General features: G+C 39.8%; 1 long non-coding RNA gene across 1 annotated transcript; it reads right to left on the reverse strand.

Moving 5' to 3' along the window:
• Positions 1–8,987: 8,987 nt before the first annotated feature.
• On the reverse strand, positions 8,988–10,642 carry LOC113562061. Its single transcript, XR_003406612.1, has 3 exons — positions 10,502–10,642; positions 9,344–9,477; positions 8,988–9,148 (listed from the first exon to the last, which is right to left on the reverse strand). It is a non-coding gene; the product is annotated as an uncharacterized LOC113562061 (long non-coding RNA).
• Between the last annotated feature and the right edge of the window lie 1,135 nt (positions 10,643–11,777).

The following is an 11,777-nucleotide window of genomic DNA, read 5'->3' on the forward strand; positions in this document are numbered from 1 at the left end:
CCTCAGTTTCGGTCATTGTGTTTGTGTGTGTGTGCAACCAACTAACGAGCCTACAGTGCGGACAACGCACGTTGGTCTTCATTCCGCTGAGCTGACAGTCTTACAGTGCGGACAACGCACGGGACGGTCACTCGGTAACGAATCCCTTTCCGCACCACTCTCATCACAAGGTACACCCTAACTGAGGCGCGCACGTTTTTAACATTAACTTTTGCATAAATGACGAAGTTCTAATGCCGAAAACGAGACGAGGAGGAAAGAAACACCGAGCAAGACGTTTAGCTCGTATATTTTCTAACTTAGAGTCAGTGAACACCGTCGTCTCGCAGTATTACGGCATCGAGCCTCACTACATTGACCCAGAGTACGAGGCACTTTTCCGACCACGCGACCGTGACACTAACAGGAATAACAATAATTCGATCACAACGCGACTCACGAAACCGAGAGTGACCAGCAACTCTGTCGTATCACATCGAGTGATTCTAATCACGAACGGAAGCAACGAAGCCACGTGGGCAACGAGACTGGTCCCCATTTCATGCAACCTGCGGTACCCTCTGTGCCAAGATATTCCCGAGGGGGACCCTCGCCGAACTCATTACGATAGGCTGGCACAAGAGATCAAGGTACAGCGCTGGATCGAGAGTAACCAAGAACCCCTGGGTAAGTGAAATTATCATACTATTACCTCTCAACTTACACCGGCCTAATGATAAATTAATGAAGTTATCGACTCAGTCAAGTTAAAATTCAGAATATTACTACAGCTTTCTAATGATAAGTTAATGAAAGTAACTCATTCAAAGTAAAGGTCAGAACAGTATTGCAGTCGTCCATTAATGATCTAATGAGGTTGATTCATTTTCATACAACCCGATGGCACTTTGCGTGATCACGCGCGGATACAAAGACGTCGAAACACAAGCCGCGTTATGCGAACAATGCACATCGTCACGAATCGGACCCATCTATCATAACGCGTACGCGAAAACGGAGACTCATAAATTGAACATCGGGCCCCGTGTGATTGATGTAATCTGTACCTATTGTTCCGCACAATTAACGACCTACCGACCGGCCCATAGATGCACGCGTTGTTATAACGAAATGATCGGTTTAATTAGGGGGAAGTAAATTCGAATAAATTCGCCATCGGCCACCCCTTTTATTGAACCGAAATTTTTCACAAAGAGCGACCCTGGCACCCTTCCGCGAGAACTGCACTCCTGGCGAAATCACTCTGATCACGAGTATCCCCGGGTAGAATCCTCGGATTCGGTAACCCGAAACAGTGATCTAGTCCCGTGCTACACGTCCGAGTCCTGCTTTCCAAAATTTGCAGCCGCGATTAGCCGGGACGTAACAGACATAAAGAAAATGTTCAGGAAAGAGCAAGTGGTATTATTGTAATTTCATTATTTCGTATTCGAAAAAGAGTCGGATCATGTAAGTTAAAGATATTTCGATTTCTAGATTCCAAATATCGACTTAATGATTCATAAGTGCGGAAACAATATCGACAATTATAAAATGGAGTATAAATTACCAAACTAACGCCACAAAAATTCAATGAAAAGGAACTCGACGATTTCCTATGATTAAATCGTGTTTAGATACACAGGGTATATTGTGTCCGTTATATATTCTTGAATTTGCGTTGTAACAATTAGTGCATATGGCTACTCTATCAGCTAACTTATAAAATAATATGGTTCTTACGCAATATATTAAAGAAATCCTATGAAAATAAGTTATAACGGGTGGGCAGTACCTTGTGGAACCAAGTTGCCGATAACCTGGACACATTAAAATAATAAAATAAAATCAAACTTAAGGTGCCCGGTTATTGAAACCAACGTTATATTTAAAATCTACCTCATCCTAAGAGGATATAGCTGGATTTCGTTATCTACCCAACGTACCACAGTAGGATTGGGTATATCATAAAAATCCTCGTTATTTGCCCGCAAATGTTCAGTGAGTGCTGTAAGTATGTCGTTGCAGTATGCACAATTTCGAATTGGTGCGTATGTTAATAAAGGTACGTGACATAATTCACACAAAACCTGTGGTTTATGAGTTCCTATAACTAACTCGTACCGATATATATATGGAATAAAATAATTATTAAATAATTGTGGATATCTATTATAGCAAAAAGAACAAAGTACCTTTGTATCTGGAAATCTGTAAAGACCTGAGGTCTGAACGCAAGTAGCTATTGAAAGTCTTTGAAGATATTCTAATATTTTAGAGTGAGTTCTAGTACCGCTCTGTTGCTTAATTCCTATACACATGAAAACTTTACTTATTTAATTAGTAATCCTAAAATGTGTAATGCCTTATGATTAATGAATAAATGTTGAAGCTCAGATATCGTGATGCCTCACGTTGTTGTACGGTGAAACAACTGACGATTGCCAGGTTTATTTTTGAGCTCGGCTCATGTCCTTAATCCTGAAACATACAAAATAATTAGGGCTCATCCAGGATCTACATGGGATATTTTGAGTTTATCCATATGGACTACTCGGGGTTGATTTTGAAACAAAATTTTTGCATTTTTGGGTGGTAATATTTCCAATATTTGATAAGGTCCGGTATAATGATCAGCGAATTTTCCTTTACGTGGTTCTTTCAATAAGAAGACGTTATCCCCCTCCTTAAAATCGTATGGGCGCACTTGCCTATCATAATATCGCTTGCTTCGTTCTTTTGATTGTATCAAATTTTGTCTGGCCATTTCCTGTATTTCGTTTAACTTATGAAACAAATTTGTTAAATATTGGCAATATGTTATATCCGTTTCTTCCTCTGTGGGAACAAAAGAGCTTGGGGTACGAGGTATTCGCCCGAATACCAACTGAAATGGTGAGTACTGAGTACTCTCGTGTACACTCGTATTATAAGAAAACATAGCCATAGGTATGTATTCGTCCCATTCGTTGTCTTTACTGATTTGTAACTTAAGATATTCTATTAACACGTGGTGTGATCGCTCTATAGATCCATTTGATTGTGGATGGTAAGCTGTAGTTTTCAAATGTCTGATATTAAATTTGTTTATAATATTTCTCATTAAAGAAGACAGAAAATTGGCACCTTGATCTGTTAAAATTATCTTAGGTGTTCCATACAAACAAATAAAATGTTTAATAAAAGCATCAGCTATTGTTAATGAAGTAGCTTCATGTAGAGGTATGGCAATTGAATACTTAGTCAAAAGATCCTGTATTGTTAGGATATATATGTTCTTTCTTTTTGTTGCAGGTAGTGGTCCTACAATGTCCATGGATACTTTATCAAAAGCAGAACCTGGAGTATCCGTGATTATCATTGGTTGTTTTGTTTTTATTCTCGTTAATTTCCGTAACTGACAATGCCTGCATTTCTGAATAAATTGCTGTATATCCTTTTTCATTGTATTCCAATAATAATGGGGTCGTAATCTATTGTAAGTTTTAGTTACGCCTTTATGTCCTCCTACTGCTGAAGAGTGAGTTTCTTCTATCAAAGGTAATCTTTCAACGATTCATTGGATGATTCATCCAATGTATCAGGTGGATCTGTAATTAAAGGTAATGTTACAGCTAATGGTGGATTTCGTGATAACGCATCGGCGTTATTATTCAAGCTTCCTTTTTTATATTGAATATCATAATCGAACTCTGCCAACTTAGTTCTCCATTTCCAAAGTCTAGAAGATGGATCTTTAATGGAATGCAACCAAACTAAATGTTTGTGATCCGTAACGATAGTAAACTTCCTTCCGTACAAATATGGCCTAAAATGATTCGTGCAGTATACCATAGCCAAACATTCTTTCTCTATGGTTGAATAATTTTGTTCTGCTCTATTAAGTATACGCGAAACATATGCGACAGGTAAATCTTTTCCTATTTTTCCCTGACTTAAAACGCCTCCAATTGCATATCCGGATGCATCTGTAGTTAAAATAAAAGGCTGTGTAAAATCTGGATATTGCAATATGGGTTCTGTGCATCAAAAATTCGGGAGAGTAGCAAATGCTACTGCTTGCGGAGATTCCCAAACAAAGGGTCGATCTTTCTTTAATAACTCGGTTAATGGTTTAGCAATTTTCGAAAATTCTGGTATAAATCGTCTGTAATAACCTGCCAAGCCAAGAAATTGTTTAATATTTTTGGCATTACGTGGAATTGGAAAATTCTTGATAGCTTTAACCTTTTCAGGATCTGGTTTAACACCTTCAGAACTAATTATGTGTCCTAAATATCCAACTTCTTTGCGAAGAAACTCGCATTTATCAGGTTGTAATTTAAGGTTGGCTTCCCTTAATCTTTTCATTAGTCTTGCAATTTTTACATTGTGCTCTTGCAATGATCGAGCATAAATTACTATATCGTCAACGTAAACAAATAATTCATTTCCCTGTAATCCGATAAGTACGGTATCCATTAATCATTGAAAAGTAGAAGGGGCATTCTTTAATCCAAATGGCATTCGTTTATACTGATAATGCCCGTACGGTGTGGAAAAAGCTGTTTTACACGCATCTTTCGGATTCATTGGTATTTGATGAAACCCGGAGGCTAAATCTAATACCGTAAAATATTTTGCATTTCCTAATTGGTCAAGAATATCTGTAATATTAGGAAGAGGGTACGCATCTCCTATAGTTTTTTCATTGAGGTGGCGAAAATCTATAACCATTCTCCATCTTTTATTTCCTGAAGAATCTGATTTCTTAGGTACTGTTACGTCCCGGTCGGCCGCGGTTGTTGATTAACTCGGGCAATGACACGGGGCTGGATCGCTGTTTTCGGGTATTAACGAATCCGATAATTCTTCCCGGGGATACTGCGATCGGAGTAATTTCGTAGAGGGAAACGGGTCTGTGTGTCTGGAAACCAGGTCGTAGTGAGCGAGAGTCCGCTCGAGAAATGAGCGTTATTCGCCCGAGAAGAGGTTATGTTTCCCGACGAACACGTGGCTCGAATAATACACGTTGAGGTTAGACGTTGAGGTTATATCTCACGACAACACGTGGCTCAAATAATAAGTAAAGTGGCACGACCAAAGTGAATAATTAATGGTTTACATTACGCAAGCAACAATATAGCAGTGGGCTTAAATGTAAATATAAGTTGTACTCACCGTTGATGGCCACATGGTCTTGGAGGTTAAAACTCTAGCGTAGCGTGCGTCTGCTGGATCTGGAGGTTAGTTTAGCTGCCTCGTGGTCGTCCTTCTTGTGGTAGATCGTTTGTAATATGCACCACGACTTCGTATTTTAAAACGCGCACAGTTATTTATTACTAAGTTCGCTGAAGGAAATGGAAAGAATGGATGAGAAAATTAAATAAACAGTGATTACAATTATTAATATGTATAATTGAATACTCTCGAAAGGAAAAGTCGAGTTTACATACGTTGTGAAAAATATAAAAGAATCTACGATAATGTAGCGATATCTATAAACGCTTAATTATTAGTTACAAATAATAGTAATGATAGTGGTCGATACAATAATGTTTGAATAAATGGAACTTGGTTGTGGGTTTATTCGCGCTAAAACTTTGAGGTTAATAATGAAAATAAAATCTAACACTAGACCCCGAAGGGATGCGAGGAAGGTTTGGAGGTGTTACCTCGACGACGGCTGCTGCACAAGAGAGCGATCGCGGCGGATGTTCCGAGTATATAGTCGGAGATTTGTGTTGTCTAGTTCCGTCGGGTGGCGTTCCGAGTTGTAACTAGGAACTAGGGCTGGTGACGTTAGTTACAACTAGCGTCGTCTGATTGGTCTAGTTCCGAACTAGGATTTTAGTAACTTGTCCAAACCTTACTCTAAGAACTTGCCCAATTCCCAAGTTTGTCCAATAGTGTTAGTGATATGTAACAGCTTCTGATTGGTCTATTTTCGAACTAGTGCAAATACTTGGCCAATGGCGTTGGGATTTGTTCAAGTGTTTTTCCTTATAATCTAGCGCTCGCAATTATTACTATATATAGTCTAACGCTGGAGATTGTTATTGTAAAAGGAAATTTTTAATTCTGCGGTAGCGGTGGACGTGACACCTCCCCCCATAGGAGAAAATGTTGGACGTTCCTATTCCAACATTTTCCGTAAATGTTATGGTGGATTATATTGTCATCTGACATCGCATGGTTAATTTCCTATATTCTTAGTATCCTTATCATCTAGCTTATGCAAATATTTGTTAAGTTTGCCAAAGTCTTTTGTCATCATGGTTTTTTCCTCACCAAGCGCTTTGCTGTTGTGTTCGTGGTTGCTGCTTTGTTCTTTCTGTCGTAGCGGTTGCATCTCCGTCTTTGGTGTCTCCGGGTCCGTCGTTTTGTCGTCCTTTGTAACTCCCCGTGCGCCTAGGTACAAGAGGAGGTGAGTGATGGAACTCCAGATAGCTCCCAGGAGGTGCAGGCTCCACCCGTAAATAGAGTGAAGCGCGTATCCGCGAATGACGGAGTCGACCACCAGTTTCGCCAATCGTATCATGAGGAGAATGGCGAGTACACCTGCGCTGGCCGATCCGAAGGTGATGAAACCTTTCCAGAGGCGGGCTGCCGTGTTTTCCGCTATTTTTGCTAGGGATTTTTCATCTAGCATGTTGTAGAGAGACACGCTTCCTGCTAGGATCGATTGTCCCATTGCTCCTTGTACCAAGGTGTTCACCATCGATGGTTTTTCGACTGGGAACATAATGTGGTTCCGTAGCCGGTCCAAGTCCTCTGATGAGTATATGCCGCTTGTGGCTAGAGTTGACGGGCTTACGTATTTCCAGTTTGGTTTCGTCAAGGGTTTGATAGTTGCCGGCGGGAGTGCTTCCACCGGACGTGGCATCATTCGGTACCATGAGTCGTGCATCCTGAACATGGAAGGAAGCAGCTCGTTACAGTCCTTCATCGTTCCTCCCTTGAGGAGAATCCTTGACCTTGGCGATAGGAAGTACGAGGCATTGGTATGTGTTACCGGCAGCTCGTTGTAACAATGTTCAGTTTGACGGACTCGACATTCCACCGGTACACATTTAATGATGTAGATAACCTCCCCGGCTGTAACGGCTGTGTATCCAGGTGCCCTCATTATTCGGAATGCCATCTCGTCGGGTGCGATGCTGGAAAGGGAGAGCGCGTTCTCGAGAATCTGTTTCTCGAGGGCGCATTTCTGTTCCATGATGTCCCGATACAGCTGGGTAAGTTGAGTCTTCAAGTGTTTTTCTACGTAGATGAATTTTGAGTTCACGTACGTGAAAATATCTAAGTTATCGACCGACACTTTAGCTCGTGTTTTGAAGGGCGTATTGATGATGACCAAATCAAGACACTGATCGAGAATAACCCGCGCTACACGACACGTGAATTAGCAGAGATACTGAAAATATCGAAAACCACTGTCCACGATCATGTAGTGAAGCTTGGTTACGTAAGTCGCTATGATGTATGGGTTCCGCATAATTTGGCCGAAAAAATTTAATGGATCGCATTTCCATCTGCGACTCGCTGTACAAGCGCAACGAAAACGTACCATTTTTGAAGCAATTAGTGACGGGTGACGAAAAATGGATCATTTACAACAATGTAGAACGAAAAAGATCCTGGGGTAAGCGAAATGAACCAGCATTAACCACTCCGAAAGCCGGCCTTCATCCAAAAAAAGTCATGCTCTGTGTCTGGTGGGATTGGAAAGGAATCCTATATTATGAGCTCCTACCACACAACCAAACGATAAATGCAGATAAGTACTGCTCGCAACTGGACGAATTAAAGACAGCGATTCAGGAAAAACGTCCAGAATTAGCTAATAGGAAGGGCGTCGTGTTCCATCAGGACAATGCCAGACCTCATGTTTCTTTGACTACCCGACAAAAATTGTTGGAGTTTGGCTGGGATGTGCTACCTCACCCACCGTATTCACCAGACATTGCACCTTCAGACTTTCACTTATTTAGGTCTTTGCAAAATTCTCTTAGCGGCAAGAACTTCAACTCTTTGATCGACATAAAAAACCACCTTGAGGAGTTTTTCGCCGAGAAACCTAAGAAGTTCTGGGAGAATGGAATCTTCCAGTTGCGTGAAAGATGGACAAAGGTTGTGAAACAAAACGGTGCATACATAAGTCAATAAATATTTATCGACATAAAAAAATGTTGCCTTTGAATTTTCCTTCAAAATCGGCACGAACTTTCCGGACGACCCATAATTTGTAACAAACAACGAGCACAGGTGAAACCTAGTGCGGGTTATTCAGGAAGATGACCTTGTAATATATGTCAAACTCAAGTCCTTGCTTCGCGTGGACAGTTGAAAATTCGTGCAAAATTATTAAATTTCTTTTTTTTAAATAACTGTTTAATAAACAACGAGCGACGGTTAAAACTGTTTTAAGATCACTCAGGAACCTCTATAATATTTGTCAAGGTCAAGGTTATCGGGCGGGCTCTGTTATTGTCAATATTTACCCTATATTGTTCTGAATAACGCGAAAATAGTCTGCAACTGGCAAAAAAGCGTTTTTGTCGATTTCTCAAATTCCAACTAAAACTTCATATCTCCTAAATTAAACCAGACAGCCACTTTCACCACTCTTTAAGTTTTGTTTGTAATGACCTGTAGATGAAGAATCCACGGTCAAAACTTGGCGCTCCGGAAATCGTAGTATCCCCGAATTTTGTATAATTTTTATATTTGTTTGACGTCAACCAAGATGCCGCAGGTTATCTCAAAGCTCTCTCAGAAAGAGAGAGTGGAAGAGAGAGAGTAGCAGAAAAGAGCGGCAGAGACAGACAGAAAGAGAAAGAGAGAGAGAGACATGGCAGCCGCAGTTAAAAAGGATTTAATTCACGAGTTCTATTTATATTTATATTATTTATATTTTTTATATTTATATTATTTATATTATTTATATTATTTATATTTATAGTTATATTTATGTTTTATATTTATATGGTAATATTATTTATCTAACGATATAAGAGAATGCAATGTAGAAATTTTAAACAACTTTAATATATAAACATAAATTCAATGCCTCTTTCTTCTTCCACGTTTGCTCCAATATTACTGGGCAGATGACAGTTGGTATAAAACTCGCATAAAGCGATTTTGTTGTTTTCTTATTCCCGCTTTCGTCCTCTTGGTCTGTAACCTACAATTTATTAAAAGTAATTTATATTTGTGCAAAATTTGAAGAAAAATATATACTTAAGTAGTGATATGAAAAATATATATATTTTTAAAATTTATGTACTTTACGTAGTGTATATATATACTACGTAAAGTACATAAATTTTTAATAACTTACAATTAAAGCAATTAATTAATTAAATCATTAAAATATTACTTCGTCTATTGACTAGCGGCGATGTCATCGATGACGGGAGGCATGGGAGCTATCCTGTTTAGCTGAGTGGACGCGGCGACGTCGGCGACGCGATCGGCAGCGAGGCCACTAGTGGTGACGGAAGCGGCCACGACCTGCAATTAAAATTACTTTATTAAACTCAATTTATAATATATATAAGTAGAGGCGAAGTCGTCATTGTTTTTTGATGTCGATTTGTAACAACAAAATAAATAATTTTCGCGAAATGTGGTGTACCGTTGTAAAAAGTGAACTCTTGGCTACATGCGCATTTTTGATCTGCATCGCTTTGTTCAACCGATAATAGGGTAAGAACGACAAAGCTGCAAAAATTAAAATGTCAAAACTGCTGAAGCGGAGTTGTTACACCCCCGGAACGGAATCGTCACTTTATTCTCAGACTGGATTTTAAATGAAGAAAACATAATTCCAATCACGAAGAATGATAGAATACATTTTATTAATTATTTTTTATTAGAAAAATATAAACATTTAATCATCGGAATCCCATCACTGCTGATTTCGATTTTCGCTCGCCTATCGTCGAAGGCTGAGATTCTAAAGTTCCGTATATCACCATGACGAGACATGGAAGAAGTCGTGGGATCGAATTTGTTTCCATGCACTGCCGGCCGTGGCATGTGTTTCTAGCGTATCGAATAGCTTCTTATCTCGTTTCTTCGCCCCGGTGGTTTGATGACGATTTCACCCCGGACACAGATTTCAAGTTTGGTCACTCATAAAATATTAGAAATTAACGCAAGTAAAAAAACTTTATTGGATTCGTATTCAGCATATATACACTTTAGAATCATCTTATCACGAGAATGTGAGAAAACATAATATTTAAAATAGTAAAACTTTTTAACGCGCAAAAAATTTCACTTTTGATATCCGAAAACACCTTTGTCGTAATGAAACAACATGACATATAACTTCACTAAACTCTGTTGGTCACGTGAGCACCATAAATAGCGTTTACAATATTAATGGCGAGTTCACGAACGCAACGTACAGATTTTGAGATAACTGTAGTAACGATTCCGTCCCGATGAGGATTGCGTCCCGATCTACCCTATATATTCTTTTAATACATTAAGTTAAAACAATGAATTAATTAAATAATCAAAATATTACCTTGGCTATCGGCGACAGAATGAATGGAATTGACGGTGACGACGCGACCGGCAGCGAAAGAACCGGCAGCGACGGGAGCGGCATCGGCGACGGGATCCAAAATCTTCTGAAAGTCTTTTTCCTCTATATCGACAATCATCTCTATAATGTAAATAAAATTATTGCAAATAATAATTATTACAGAATACTTTTTTTTTCTCTTCTGTCATATTTGTACGTAATACATACGCGAGAAGGTGAAGATTGCGTTTATGTGGATAAATAAAGTAGCATTGTTGCGTAGTAATAGAGTGTAACTATTGATCAGGCGACACGAGGCCATAGACCAGAGATTCCGTCGCATTTGGAAGGGTGACGAAGAAGGTTTCGCTCGAAATCGCGATGGTTCTGGCGGCTAGAAAATAAGGTAAATCAGAGAATAGCAGAGTTCGAGAGTAGGCACTACGCGAATAAAATATAATTAGCCCGCGAACGATATTGGCGATCGAGATAGAGGCGTCGATCGCGTTGGAAAATGGCTTGAATTTATTGAAGTCCGAGTTTCCGTATATTCGCGACAACGATCGAAATAAAAGCGACTGATCAACGAGAGACGATTAAAGAGAATCGACTGTCCGAACGACGTGATACGATCGAGATTTGAAGTGAGTCTGCTGCGAGCACGTACAATAGACTCGTTCGGGTTCGACAGCGGGGCAAACAAATTCGACGAAAATAATAGTTATTTCGATCGTTGTCGCGAATATAAAGAAACTCGGACTTCAATAAATTCAAGCCATTTTCCAACGCGATCGACGCCAATATCGTTCGCGCGCTAAGTGTATTTTGTTCGCGCAGTGCCTACTCTCGAACTCTGCTATTCTCTGTTTTACCCTGATTTTCTAGCCGCTAGAACCATCGCGATTTCGATCGCAACCTTCTTCGTGACAAGATCTCGACGTCAAGATTTCCGTTAAGTTTCTAGCGCGCTGTTGTAACTAAGTTAATTATATTAAAGTGTGGTTCCTGCAATTCATTGACTCTATTTTCTCATTCAACCTGCACACGTCCTCTCAAATATAAATCAGGATCTTCTTCACGTGCTTTCACGCCCAGCGTTGGCTGACCTCACGAAGCGGGATCTCGGATCGTAGCAGCGATCCTCCGCCTATCAACGAACATTTGCTGGTCCTTCGAGCCGGATCGGGACACGTGAAAAAGGACTGCATATCAAGGACGGACGGAGTTGATATCTTCTATTTTTCTATGTCTGGGCAAACCATGGCTGATCAGCTCG

Source organism: Ooceraea biroi, chromosome 1, assembly GCF_003672135.1.
Source record: "Ooceraea biroi isolate clonal line C1 chromosome 1, Obir_v5.4, whole genome shotgun sequence".
Lineage (NCBI taxonomy): Eukaryota > Metazoa > Arthropoda > Insecta > Hymenoptera > Formicidae > Ooceraea > Ooceraea biroi.